Consider the following 16,034-nt stretch of genomic DNA (forward strand, 5'->3'; position numbering starts at 1 on the left):
GAGCCGGCTCTTAGAGCCGGATCGTTCGCGACCGACCCATCACTATTGTACAGCACCCTGGAGCTGAGAAGGTTAAGAGCTTTGCGACCAGTAATAATAACAATAATACAAACATTCAATACAATATAATAAGAAATAACAGCATCAAGAATAAAATCATAAGTATGCATGTTTGTCTCATGCTTTAATGTTCTCATTTAACCACTGGACCAACGAGCCGTGGAAACATCTTTTGTTGACTAACAAGGCAAAGAGTAAAGTGTAAATGAAAAGTAATTAACCTTTTGAAATTCAATTAAAAAAACTATTATTATTGAAGGTGACCCAGATAGCAAAATAGTTCTGGCCCAAATCTGGGCCACACTGTGCCACCGGATTTGGCCCAGTTGCCTCATGGAATTACGGCCCAAAACTGGCCCAAACTACACTTACCAAAGTCAAACCAAACACACGCCAGAAAAATGCCAAAACTCAGCCACACCTTAAACTACACCCCCAAAATACACCCGTAACTTAACCACAGTTGAGCCAGAACACCCAGATTTAAGCCATAACATAGCCAATATTGCCCCAAAATTTGCCATGCCTAGTAGTTAGGTCTATGTGTACAATCAATTCACTTAATTGTAAGTCAGAATAAAACATTTATTGACATATGTGCAATACTGCAAAATACTGATGCCAATACAGTTATAACCAGTTATTATTACAGTATAATAACTGAAGTAAACAATCACTTGCTCAAAACATTGTACAACTGTAAAATGGTACAAGGAGCAGGATAAAAAAGCAAAAAATTTGAAATACTGCAGAATTCTATCAACAAACAGCTCTAAAGATATGTTTTAAATATTTGTATAAGGAAATACAATATATATATTATAGGGGGTTAATATTAAAATATTAAAATTCTAAATAGTTTGCAAATGTATATAAATTTTAATTAACAAGCTGCATTTTTTTTTATGTTACTACCTCCTGAAACAATAACTTAATTTAAAGGAGTGAGATGTCATATACACCCCATGTACTATTTACATTAACATAACAAATGAACTGGTAGTCTGCTGCATTAACCTGCTACATTGAAACATTAAAGCCAGCAAAAGTGGACACACTTATCTTCTTGGCCTTAAAAGTTGCACAGACCTCAACTAACAGAAAAGTATATATTTTCTTGATGCAGTCACCAGGTCCCAATGTCTTGAAGTGTCCAGTGTGATTCATTGTACAGTCCAATGTCTTTAGAAGTGTCCAGTGTGATTTGTTGTACAGTCCAGTGTCTTTAGGAAGTCTCCAGTGTGATTCGTTGTACAGTCCATCGTCTTGATGCACTCTCCGGTGAGGTGTCATAGAGTCCATTACATGTTTTTTCCAGATGCATTGTCCTGCATGTCTTCTGTAATTAGCTTCCTCCTCTTTCTCCCGCCCTCCCGATCACCAGCCAGATGAAACCATCTTCTTATGACTCGTTCAACCTCCAGCTCAGTGGCATTGGCACATAGTGGGTTTCTTCTTACAGCTTCTAGCATATGGGCACAGAACAATGTAAAGATATTAGTACAATCAAACACAAATATTTTTTACAGAGTTGTTAAATAATAAATGTAGGAAAGTAGTAGTAATATTCAAAAAATAAATGGTAAATGGAATATTGCACAAAGCAGCAGCACAGTGAGGACTGGATAACATTTTTACAAGTCAACTTTACAACTTTGAACAAAAACAATAACCGTTGATCTAAAATAAGAAAGGAAATGAGAATATGCAAAGAGAAGATATATAAACTCTAACCTTTATATTAAAATAAAAATATTAAAATTCTAAATAGTTTGCAAATGTATATAAATTTTAATTAACAAGATATATAAACTCTTACCTTTATAACCTGATTTCAGGCCCAAGTACAAACTGTTAATTTGTCTGAGATTAGCATCATTAAGATGTATAAAATCACCTGTAGCTAAAACACTTACCAGTTACAACACTCTTCAGCTCCAGGTTTTGAAAACCCGTCTTTCCATTCACACCTCGCCAGTTCACAGTTTTAGCCAAATTATTTTTAATGGTCTGTTTCAAAATGCGCCATACTGTGTCCTTGATATCAGCACCACCAATTAGCCCCAGTTCAAGCACCTGGAAAGATTTCAAATATGTATTGAATCAGCAACACAGGCTTTTTTGAGACTAACCACATTCTCATCAAATACAACATTATTCAGTGTTTACACTGCCACCACTGCTGAAAAATCATAGAGGAAATACTGTTATTTATGTTATTTATATTTTATTAAAAAACTTTACTAAAATGGACTGTAAACAGGAAGTCATTGTTACCACGGTGTGGTTAGTCTAGCAAATAACATAAAAAATGAAACTAAAGATATTTTCAAATGGGAAAACTAACTAAAACTAATTCTTGCTTACCAGTTTTCTTCTCTTGTCTGGAGATGATCGGAGATCATTTTCTAGAGCCATCAATGAAGAAAGGTCTTCAACAGGAAGGTGCCTTTGATCCAAGTCAAAATCAACTGTGTTTTCCCTAGTGCTGGTAGTCTTCAGATCTTGGACCATCCTTATTAAATTCCTCTGTTGCTCAATTATTATTTCCTGCTTTGCCAACAGGTCATACAGTAGGGCTGAAAAAGTGAACAGAGCAACTGTAAAAGTAAGAGCAACATCAAGGCATTTGAATTATACTAAGCATAAGCTGACAAACGGTTTGATAGAAATAATTACATTAAAGATAAAATGCTTACTTGCACATTTTTGTTCAATAACAGAGACACTTCTGAATCTTTGAAGCTTAGGTGTTTCCTTGGTTGACCCTAGAGTGACATGCTGCCATGCGGATTGAGCCACCTGGGGCTGGGACTGTATTGGTGGTTCTTGATGCCACGAGTTGATTTGATGACTCTGGATGTGTGATTGTTCTTCATAAGGGTCTTCTTGCCATAACTGTTCACGTGTTTGACTAGGAGTTTCTGAGTGGCCTGATGTTTCAATAGCCTTCCGAAGAGATGCACCAAGACTAATTTGTCCATGCCTTTCAGATGAATTTTCTGGGCCCGGTTTTGAGGCTGCTGAGAGGAATGATGTGGCTGAAGTAGATGCAGATGTTGTATGGTACAGTGATGGATCTGGAGACATCTGGTGCCACAGAGGTGAGGTAGAGTCGCTTTGTCTCTGAGGCCCTGTCTGTGGTTGTATCTCGCAAGGGTTTGATACAGTGAATTTTTTAAGTGGTTGCTTTATTCTGGGGGCTTGAGGTAAGACATTCTTTTTGGGAACAAAAGTCTCTTCATCAGTGTTATATGCATCTTCAAGCAGACGTTTGTTCGGCCTTTGGAGACAAACATGAAAATGTGAGGTGTGTGGGGTCTGAGGTGTGGAGTGTGAGGTGTGTGGGGTCTGAGGTGTGTGGGGTCTGAGGTGTGGAGTGTGAGGTGCGTTTGGTTTGATTGGGATAACCCTACTATAGATAGTGGAAGAAAAACATTAGTAAACAGAAATCAGTTTTTCTACTAAACATAAAGAAGAGTATTTAGTGTCCAAATCTACCCTAACTTCACATAAAAACATTAATGGTCTGCTATAAAGCCTTTGAAGCTATGTATTGTAGCTGTTTGTATTTGAAGCTGTATGTATAGAGTATTGTGGAGAAAGTAGTACATTATGTGGATATATTTGTTAATTAGTTTAAATGTTTCAATATAGTATATTAAGTGATAAACCATGTTGATTTGATTTTTCACCAGACTACTCATTTAAGTGCACAATCATGTAGTGCCATTATTGCATGAATGCTTACTTTATTTTCCTTTTTGGTGGCTTCAGTGAGAATGACTGGAGATCGGTTTGTTGCTCTGCAAGTGAAAGCTTTCTTCGTGCTTCACTGTAATTACCTGTCAAGGGAAGACAAAAACATTATAATTATATTGGATTTTAAATATTTTTTTTTAATCAACAATGATCACTTTGCTATCAAAGCATATGTGTAGTTATACATACTTGCTGTATATAACACCTTTATGTTGAATGGGGTCCAGTTGTCAGTTATTATTATAAAATGACTGAACGTAAATGAATTTGAACTGCAAAAAAATGTAATGACAACTTTTATTGTTGGCAGAAAGTACAGAGCAAGCTTGTCAGATAGTGTGAGTCTTTTTAAAGCTTTATATTCAAGCAATAGAACACTCGGGGGAGTGTGTTATCGCGAATAACATCACGGCTGTGATTTGGTCGTAGACAGATCATCACACCGTGATGTTATTCACGATAACACACGACCTCGAGTGTTCTGTTGCTTTTATACAACAGTTTATTTACAAAATAAATGAAGAAAATAAATCCAAGAACCTCAAGACATTCATAATGAATATGTTTTAATACGGACTGTGCCTTCCGCCGCCTTCCGCCAAAAAGTAGTTCCACAACAAGTCAACTGAACTGTGTATATGCCGTTGTGGCGGAGTGATATAGATTTAGTGTGAGAATGCCGCGCTGTTATCACAAATATCAGCACGGTTAGAACTCTTCTCAACCAATCAGACTGTGAGGAACTAACTGTTGTATAATAATAAAATATAATCTGCTTACATGGACCCACAGACCCCTGTAATAACAGACAGATCATATTAGCTAGTGCTAGCCAAGCTAACTAACTAGCTTTCTCCTGGTCTCTAAAAAGACTTTATTAGCATAAAAAAACTTAAACGTATTATTTACCATTATTTGACAAACTACAGTTCGAGTTATTTCTAATGGTGATGTATGTTTATTTAGATTTGAGTAATTTGTATTAGATTAATTATATTTTATTTACCACAGATAAACCGTTACTCACCTGATATAAAACTATTCAGAATTATGCGCGCGCAGGCTGCTTTCCTCCACACTGCAGATTCTGGATAGTTTATATATGTTCGTCTACAGGTTTATCGTACAAATAACAGATTTTAAATTAAATAAAATAGAAAGAAATACCGTTCAGTTCAGTGTGAATCGGCTCTTATACATTTTACCGACTCATCTCTTGACGAGCACCGACACCGACTCAATGCCGAGTCTGCCACACACCAGCCGAGCTAAAATATGCTAACGTTTAGAATACTTAGCTTGTAAACTGGCACTTAACAAAGGTTAACCGGTGACAATGAAATTCTTGTCCTAAACAGGTGTAAAAACAATGACTAGTTGAGCAACCTACCTTACTTGTGAACAGACACAAATGACTGTTTCCCAGGCCACACCTCCTTCTTAACAGACAGCATACACGTTCGCGCTCATTTCTGCTTTTTTTCCCCGCTCTCTTTTGGTTAACCATGTACACGCCAGAAGTCAGCCGAAAGATTAAACCATAGCTATTGTCGACAACTGCTCGGCCAACATGCCACCAATGATGCCGACAGTGAACCGATAGTGCCAAATGTAAGCCAGAATCGGGCCGGAATCTGTTGCTATCTGGGGATGCTCTATATTAATATACCAATACTTCATTATTAATATACAATTTTTATGTGCAACCCCAAATTAGGAAAAGTTGGGACCGAATGGAAAAAGCAAATTATAAAAAAACACAGTTTCTTACATTTACTTTGACTTTTATTTGATTGCAGACAGGATGAATCTGAGATATTTCATGTTTTATCTGGTTAACTTAATTTCATTTATTAATAAACAGCCATTCCTGAATTTCAGACCTGCAATGCATTCCAAAAAAGTTGGGACAGTAAAGCATTTACCACTTCATAATGTTGCTATTCCTTTTCACCACACTTAAAAGACTTTTTGGCACTGAGGATACCAAGTGATTTAGTGTTTCAGCTAAAACTTTTTTCATTTCAAAATTCTCCACACATTATTTATTGGGGACAGCTTAGGACTGCAGGCAGGCCAGTCCAGTACCTGTACCCTCTTCTTCCTCAGCCATGCCTTTGTAATGTGTGCAGCATGTGGTTTTGCATTGTCTTGTTAAAAAAAATGCATGAACGTCCCTGGAAAAGATGACATCAGCTACCACTTATGAACCACATTGTTTGGGACTAATTGAGAAGTTACATCAAAACATACAGTTGAGATATACAACAGACTCACATTATAGCCTGGAGACTGAAGCTAGTGATAATGTAAACATGCTAATTCCTGTAAAAAATGGCTTTTTGTACAGTGAAGTTAAATTTCCTGTTACTGTGGGCCGCAGGGCGCAGTAGTGCAGTGCAGAGTCAGATACTGCAGCAGAGACAATCTCGAGTTCCACTTTCTTTTCCTTATTGTAGAGTATCATGGACATTCTTGGGTCAGGTGCTTGAGCCGTCAATACCTTCAAAAATCAGCAGCAGAAACTCTGGTGAGGATCCAAGCTTTTGTTGATACCACTGGAGATTATTGACACTGAGATAATCATATGTATAGGACAGTGTAATGTTGCTGCCTTCAGCTGAAGATACGCTGGTTTGGTTTGGTCTAATAGTCTCAGCAGCCTCTGCTATAAAAACATTTAGCAGTTAATGACATTTAGTTAATACTAATAATAAAAAGTTGTGCAATAGTTTAGTTACAGTGAAGAACCAGTTAAAGATAATGCTTATTGTATAACACTTACCATTATTATCAGCAGTGATGAAAATAAACAAGAGGAGTAACATTGTTGTGCTGAGTGTCAGATTCAGATCTAGAATAGAGTTTTCACTGTATGTAACAACATCTAGATCCCCACCCCCAATCCAGTTACATTCATGTCAACTCTGCCTCCATATGATATGTGTTGTTACACAGTTTAACAGCACAGAGACCTCTGATTTAATTAAACACAATAAAATGTAGACTAATATTTCTATTGGCACTAATATTTCTTTTGGTGAAGTTTACAGTAATTGATTGTGCAAATATTTAGTGACTAGAAGAGGTTGATGTAAAATTTGGTGGTAATTAATTAAAATATTGTTAATACAACAGGTAAATAAAAGTCTTCATTCATCATTAGCATTTTAGATGGTGCACCGTCACCTCACATAGATCAAAGCTCTTGGGTTGGATTCCCAGGTCCAGGTCCAGGTCCTTTCTGTGTGGAGTTTCCATGCTCTCCCAGACAGTCCTGTCCTTATCTGATTGAGGGTCAGGTTAATTGAAGTTATGAAAATTGCCCTGTGTGTGTGCCCTGTGATGGACTGGCGACCTGTCCACGGTGTTTCCTACCTTTCGCCCACTGAATCAGACCCATCACAACCCTGAATAGGATAAAGTGGTGGTAAAAGGGACAATAAATGAATGATTTACAAAGTCACCAGTGCACAGACCTTTAACAATTAAAGTATCAATAATATTTCTTATTTATGTTGTATTGTAAATCCTGGTGTAACAGAAACTTTAGAATTTAAAACAGTTTTGAATCTTAGATTATTAAACATGTAAAACATAGTTAGCTCCCTCTTTTGACAAAAGCAGGCTCTCCCAGTTGCTTTTTCTCCAGTGTTTTGGATTTCCTGTCACTATTGACTGCAGTGTGCAGGTGTATCTTATGTGGCAGTATGGCGGGGAGAAAGGGCTAATAGGTGTTGCTGCGACAACGCCACCTGGGGTAATCTCACCCACAGGAAAGTCTTTAACTTTTAACATACAAAATCACACAGATTCAATAATACCACAGGGCAAGAGACGGTTTTCAATTTAACCCAAAGGCTTTATTACACATCACAAACAGTTAACAAAAAGAAATCAAATATACACACACACACAGTTATCCAACATAAATACCAATAAATTAGACGAAAGGATTGCTGGGGCTTACCAGGCGGCCAGGGCAGACCAAAGATATCAAAGATCTAGTAAATCAAACACCGTGACACTACACTCACCCTGCAAAGAAAGAAAAGTGAAGAGTCGCCCTCGGCTTGCTCAACAGGGGTTTTTGTATCTGTTGGTCCTGGATTTTGTAAAGTTGCTTTGAGACAATGTATATTGTAAAAAGCGCTATATAAATAAAGTTGACTTGACTTGACTTGAAGAGAAACCACCACCAAGGACTGGACTGCCGCCTGAGCCACAGCACCTAACCAAACACACAAAACACAATCACAATATAGCAAACAAAAAGCTATGCGAGACTGGTGTAAAAAGAAACAATTAAATGACAATACAAATGTACCAAAAAGCTACATAAAAATATAAACTAATCAATTACATTTAACACATAAGACATGTTAAAATACCAGTGGAATGTCCTTTAACTAAAACCCACCGGCCACTCTGAAAACGTGGCAATGCCCTGTGGATTATTAATTCCTTTTACTCAGGACGGACACATTCATTAGCCGCCACCACGGCTATTCAGCAACGCAGTGTTATTACAAACGAGCTGAAATCACCATGAAGAGACTGACATATCCCAATATTAAATAGAGCCAAAACAGCAGCATGGATCCCGGGAGAGCTGAATACAAACCAACGATTTTTGTCATTCTCTACAAGAAAGGCATACAACTATAATTTAGTACCCAAGTTAAAATAATTAAATAAACTAATCTTCATAAAAATGTAAACTTATACATACCACGTCGCGAAGCTACAGTGACGCCCACGAGAGACCGAGGATCAAAGGCTTGTGCCACAGCTTGTAACAATAGTGAACTTACCAGCAGACAGGCAAGCGCACCCAAGAAGGGCTTCCGGTGGAGCGATGTGTTCCTCCATGGCCCCTGCAGCCAATTACGCTATAATGAGCAAAAATCGCGTTAAACACGCCCGTTTTCCACACACAACAGCGGGAGGCTAGCAGAATGCATTACCTGAATGGAGAAGATCGTGCACCTGGACCGGCCACGCCAAACAGATCACCACCACTGGAAAGAAACGAAGGAAGAGGAGCGACAGGTGTATCCACCCCTCTATTTATCTAATGATGCATTATGCCACCCCTCAAGACAGGCACTCCATTAATTGGCACAGTGCCATATAGTGGCAGGGAGGGAGACGACCTGTCACACCTGCAAAGAAAGATACAGCAGTAAAGATCCACTGTCTGTTATGAGAGGCCGTGTAGGCCATAATTCTAAGTTGATTTCTCACACACACACCATCATACTCTCACACACACCATCATACTCTCTCACACACACCATCATACTCTCACACACACACCATCATACTCTCTCACACACACCATCATACACTCTCACACACACCATCATACTCTCACACATACACCATCATACTCTCTCACACACACCATCATACTCTCTCACACACCATCATACTCTCACACACACACCATCATACTCTCACACACACACCATCATACTCTCACACACACACCATCATACTCTCACACACATACCATCATACTCTCACACACACACCATCATACTCTCATACATGGTTTACTATACTCTGTCACATATACTACTATACCCTCTTACAACTATAATCACACTTTCTTTTATTTACTATTATACTCTCATACACACAGCACTATTTTCTCTTGCACATATAACTATAGCTACTTAAACATGCATTATGTGCTTTCATGATAATCTGTGTAAAAGAGAATAGTAGTATATGTATGTAAGTTTGGTAGTCTGTGTAAGGGACGTTAACACTGTATGTAAAACAAAGATCTACTGTATGTGTAAGAGAATATTATTATATGTAAGCGTAATAAATAGTGTATGTGAATGCAAATAATCATGTTTATGGAACAGAATGATAGTGAATGTAAGACAGAATGATAGTGCATGTGAATAAGAATAGTTGTATGTGTGAGAGAGTTTGATTGATACGGAAACGAGTTTGATTGAAACGGAAGTAATGTTAAATTCTCAGTACCTGATTGGTTAATAGAAGACGCGGGATTTCACAGACATGTCCCGCCTTCCTCATTATTACTGATAAGAGAGGATAGTGGACCGAGAGAGAATCAATGGAGCATCGGCCTGTTAACATTTTAAACTTTTCCACCGCTGCCACATCCATGTCAGAAATGTGGATTTAAACCCGACAGCCCGACAGGAGTCTAAACGCGGCCGCGGAGGAAGAGATGCGGTGAAGCTTTATATCCGAACCATCAGCCAGGTGCTGCGAGCTCCATATCAGCCTCAACCACAGAGAGCAGAGGCTCCAGAGTCAGGGGACAGGTGAGTTCACTACATCATTCACCTCTTCATTTAGCTTCTGATAGAGTCAGGTTTAGATTGGGATATTTTATAAATATTCGTCTTTGTAAGGGACCGTCTGCAAATTACACGTTTTAAACGTTCTAGTAATGCCAAACTAAGTAAGTGAGTTCTCATAAAGCACATTTATAAGAAACTTTGTTTTGGAAGCTTTCTTAAAGAACAATAAATAAAATTACTTTATCGTTTTAATGGCTATAGTTGCTCCACATTAATGTGTCACTACATTCGAGTCGAATTACATGGAACTTTTGGACTCTTCCCTATGTAGGTCTTAATAAGTAAAATAAAATATAGATTCATTTTGTATACACAATCATAAACAAGCTGCTGCACATGGAAAGCTACAGACTTACAGTCTAACATTTCAAAATCTGTCTCAGTGCTCATTCTAACTTAGTCACTTGTACTATTAAAGTTTGTTATATTTATTTTATTACAGAAAATGTAATTCATTATAGATTGAGACCAAGCTCTCTTGAGTAACTGTTCTCTAAATATTTGATTGGGTGAATTGCTATAGACTGGTTTTGAAACTAAATTCAATTTTTGTGATTTCAGTATTGAACTTTTGATGGCATGAGGAAACAAACTGGTTTCACCAAAGTTGCACGAGAGCCAGAAACTAAATGGCTTCATGATTGACAATACATTTACATCAAAGGCAGTGTACATTAGACAATGACACATTTACGGTAAGTTATTTAAAAATAATGTAAGCAGTATGTTTATATTGCATATTATTAATAATAATAAGTAATTTGTAGCATTTAGATTTCATGGTTTGGCAATAGGCTAACCCCCAACATTTTCTAAATGCATTGTGTGTGTGTTTGTTTTGTTTGTTTTTAGTTTGTCACCACAGATTTAGAGGACAGTGGTGTGGAGGTTGACACGACAACAGCATCTAGTGACCACAGAAGTACCACACCAGTCATTGTATGACTACAAGGGCTAAGGATACCTTAATCCACCTGAGTGACAGAATATTTGCTGTTGAGACTGTTCTGAAATATTTGGTTTCTGCATGCAACAATAAATAAGAAACATTTGTTTGCTTGGGACAAGATCTTTGTTAACCAGTATAATAGTGATTTCCTGACCTGTCCATAACTTGATAATAAATATCTAAATATTATATGGGGTGTCCTCGTTTTTTTTTTTTTTTTTTTTTTTTTACATTACTGCATTGTTTCATTTATCAGAAATACATTATGACGTTTTAATTACTATCACAAATAACTCTAATAACCATAACTAATTTGGAATTTGAACATTGTAAATTCTTTGGCCAGTTGCACACCCGTGATGGAAGGCATGTCCATTTGGGTCCAGCACCTGCAGCGCATGCCGGCACTGTTTTCTGATGTTGCAAGACTGTTGTCCTCCTAGCACGTACCTTTCATCTGCATTTGGGGTGATTTGAAGAATCTTATTAACAATGTCAGCCAAAGTCGCAGACATTGCTGTATGCTCTCTCTCTCACACACACACACGTCAGTTAACCAATTTGAAGTTGCTATTTGTGCCTGTATAATTTCCTCCTGATGATTCCAAAGCATACAGCTATTCTTTAGCAACGAATTTCAAGAGACAAACCGAAGGTAATTTGTTTATGTAGGATGACCAGTTCTGATTGTTGGAGGTACTCTTGGAGTAAATATATCCCTATGTCTAATTTCTACTGATCTTGAGTTTTCCTATAAATTTTTTAGGGAACAAAAACATGCATAAAGTGCCTCCAGTGCACCCAAACTTGATTGACTGTCACCTCCTTCTAACTGCGGGCTAATTAAAAGAAAGTAAAAAGTTGTCAGTGTTTATCCATAAAGCTCACAAAATAATATTTCCAGAATCATGCTGGTATGTCCCATGCTGTCAGTTTTCCTTTCAATGTTCTAAATGCATCTCATTGTCATCGACAAAAATAGTAAAACATGTCCTCCTCATTACCATTTATTTCCACAAACCAAAGTGACCTTGTAAAAAAGGTAGAAAGTAGAAATATCATGGCTAGTTCAACAAAGCTCAACAAAAGTGTAGTCATTGTTAAAAGGTCTGCTGCCAGATTTAAATGTTTTTTGTAGACCAATTTATGTGCAGGCTCTGTTCTTACAGCTGTAAGCCAATCTGACTTCCTGTCCTCCTTCCTGGCCTCCTTTTAACACCTTGATGGTGTGTGAGAGAGTATGATGGTGTGTGTGAGAGAGTATGATGGTGTGTGTGAGAGAGTATGATGGTGTGTGTGTGAGAGTATGATGGTGTGTGTGAGAGAGTATGATGGTATGTGTGTGAGAGTATGATGGTGTGTGTGAGAGAGAATGATAGTGTGTGTGAGAGGGAAAGTTTGATAGTGTGAAATATACATGTAAAAAGGAAGTTAGTTTGATCAAACAGGAAGACAGTTTACATTCCCATCCCCTGATTGGCTTACAGCCTTAAAAACAGAGCCTGCACTCAGAGCACTGGTAGATGAATTGTAGCTACAAAAAACATTTAAATCAGGCTTTTAACAATTACTTTACAGCTTTCCTAGAAAGCCATGGCATTTCTACTTATTTACCTTCTTTTACAAGGTCACTTTTTGTTTGTGGAAGTAAATGGAAATGAGGAGGACATTACTATTTTTTTTACTAATACAATGAGATGCATTCAAAACATTGCAAGGGAATCTGACAGCATGGGACATGACAGTACGATATTGGAAAGATTATTTTGTGAGCTTCATGGATACACACGGACAATTTCTTATTTTCTTTTAATTCGTCAGCAGTTAGAAGGGGGTAATGGTCAAAGAAGTTTGGGTGCACTGGAGGCACTTTATTCATGTTTTTGTTCCCTAATAAATGCATTTAAAAAATCAAGATCGGTGGAAATGAGACATAGGGATACATTTACTCCAAGTGTACCTCCAACAATCAGAACTGGTCATCCTGGTCGCCCTCAGTACAATGTTCTTGTTGAACAAATTACCTACTGTTTGTCTCTTGGAATGAGTTGGCAAAGAATAGCTGTATGCTTTGGAATCAGCAGGAGGACATTATACAGGCACAGACAGCAACTTCAAATTGGTCAACTGACCTATACAGCAATGTCTGATGCTGCTCTGGCAGACATTGTTAGTAGGATCCCTCAAACTACCCCAAATGCAGGAGAAAGGTACGTGCTAGGAGGACTACGGTCTCGCAACATCAGAATACAACGTTGGCGTGTGAGACGTTGCCTGCAACTGCTTGACCCAATTGGACGGGCTTTCCGTCACCGGCGTGCAATTCGCAGAAGAATTTACAATGTTCAAACCCCCAATCAATTATGGTGAGTAATTTGTAATAGTATTGAAAAGATTGATGTATGAAATACACACCCTAGTAATAAAGTAGTCTATATTGTCTGATATAATGTGTATCCAGTAGTGGTGGAAGTACTCAGAAGTTTATTTTAGTAGAAGTACAAATACCACAGTGTAGAAATTAAGTCATTTGTATTAAATTCTTTTTTAACTTAAAATTATACTTAGAAGTACCTAATGTAAAATTAGTCATTAGTGTTTCATTTCAGAACATATTATACAGTCACAAAACTGCAAAAATATTAAGCTTTTAATGGTTTCAACAGCAAACAATATGTCACTTGCAATTGCTGTCACTGCATCAGATTCTGGACAATTTTAAACACCCAGATGTGTCAGTTTATTAAACTTTTAAATATTTTGATTATTTTACTGTTGCATATAGGAATACTGTGTATGTGAATTTCCCTGTTTCCAGCGTTTCCCTGCAACAGTTCAATATATCAACAAATAGTGACAAACAGCTCATTTGTTGTCTGACCATTTGTCGTTAGGACCAGCTAAAGCTTAATATCTTACAAATTTGGATCTGGCATATTTTTTTGCCCAGGAGGAGGGTACAGTGTTATTTAAAAACCATGCATGATAGAAAAATGTCACTAAAATTCTATGTAACAATATAAGGTCTATTTTAGTTATATTATTTAACATATATAATAATTGTATTATAAATAATATAATTATTTGTTTACACCTTGGACAAATTACCAATCATAGGGATAAATGCAGTTGTTATTATTGCCAATTTATTTCTTTACAGGCATATAGATGGTAACCATAAACTGGTGAGGTGGAGAATGGTCTTTCATGGATGCATTGATGGCTTTAGTCGGACAATCATATACTTACAGTGCCTAAATAACAACAGGGCATCCAATGTACTGGAACTGTTTTGTACTGGTGTACAGAGCCTTGGCCTTCCTTTAAGAGTACGCTGTGATCATGGCATGGAGAACACAGGGGTTGCACGGTATATGCTAGAGAGAAGGGGGCTAAACAGAAACAGCGTCATTACCGGGCGCAGTGTCCACAATCAGAGGATAGAACGACTGTGGGCAAAGCTAAATAGAGTTGTCTCATTCCACTTCAGTAACCTTTTCACCTTTATGGAAAATGAGGGCATACTGGATTCTACAGATGAACTTCATCTGTTTTGTCTACACTATGTTTACTTGCCAAGAGTTCAGAGGGCAGCTACAGAATTCCGAAATCAGTGGAACAACCATGGATTATCTACACAGGGAGGACAAACACCTCTTCAACTTTGGCAAAGAGGGGTTCTTAACAGTGCCGGAGCTGGTGCAATTCAAGACATTTTTGCAGGAAATGATACCATCGAAATCCATGAGGACACCCCTTTACAATTAGACACTGAAAATAATGTTGTTGTTCCACTAAATGACTTTATTGTAAATCAAACCACTATGAACAGAATTCAAGAAACAGTAGACCCACTGACTGATGATGGTAACCATGGCATACAACTGTTTTTAGGCCTGGTTAATTTTCTAAACAGTGAACAGTAACAAAGCTGCCTTTTATTTGGTCTGACAATGTATTTTCAGTTTTAGTTAGATGATCAAGGAAACTTACAGAATAACAGATTGCTCATATAAACATGAATGCCTATGAATACATTGTAAAGACTGATGTATACAATTTTATGTAAATAGTTAATCTTTCAAAATAATAAAGCTTACATGTTAATAATAACCAAGTCTAACAGAAACATCCACAGGGCACAAAATAAATTTCCCATATTATTCTCTATCAAAACCTTGTGTGTTACTAAATGCAAAGTCCAAACTCTCTTTGAAATCCTCATATGTGTCAAGCAGTGGCAACTTAAGGCAGTTGATACAGGTGTTTGCCATGGGCAAACAGCGTCTGTGGCTGACAGATTGATCATGCAGAAAATCAATTGATGGTTGAGGGGAGAAGCCCACTGGAGGGATGACGCTTGCACCAGTTGCAAAGGCTAGGATATTACCGCTTTGAGGGTCCCACTTGCTCTAAGACACAAAAAACAAGCAAACAAAATTGATTTACAACAGATCCTAACACATCCTCATATATTTCATATATTTTATATATATATATATATATATATATATATACTGTATATATATATAATAAAAAAATAACAACAAGCTGACAAAATGGCCAGACAGTGCCACTATAGCAAAGGTTATCCTTTTCATTCTCCTACCCCAGTCTTTGTACACTTTATAAACAAGACAAATCATAAGAGAAAATGCTATATTAAGCAGCAATATTTACCTTCAACATCCTGGAGGTAATCCCTCCAAAATGCAACAACACATTCCTCTGCCCTTCTCTTGTTGCTGCCCACTGCAGACAACCGGATGTGGAAAAGCTGATCCATTAAGTCAGCAGTAAGTGGGGATGGTTCATGACAGATTAAGGGTCTAAAGCTGTCTGGATACATTCTGATTGCATCCAAAACACCAAGTGTCTTCAGTCCCTCTCTAAATCTATAAAAATGAGACACA

The 16,034-nt window shown here is 37.5% G+C and overlaps 1 long non-coding RNA gene across 1 annotated transcript; it reads left to right on the forward strand.

Moving 5' to 3' along the window:
• The first annotated feature begins 10,686 nt into the window (after positions 1 to 10,686).
• On the forward strand, positions 10,687 to 11,310 carry LOC134311383 (uncharacterized). Its single transcript, XR_010011398.1, has 2 exons — positions 10,687 to 10,867; positions 11,025 to 11,310. It is a non-coding gene; the product is annotated as an uncharacterized LOC134311383 (long non-coding RNA).
• Positions 11,311 to 16,034: the final 4,724 nt, after the last annotated feature.

This window comes from Trichomycterus rosablanca, chromosome 4 (assembly GCF_030014385.1).
Source record: "Trichomycterus rosablanca isolate fTriRos1 chromosome 4, fTriRos1.hap1, whole genome shotgun sequence".
NCBI lineage: Eukaryota > Metazoa > Chordata > Actinopteri > Siluriformes > Trichomycteridae > Trichomycterus > Trichomycterus rosablanca.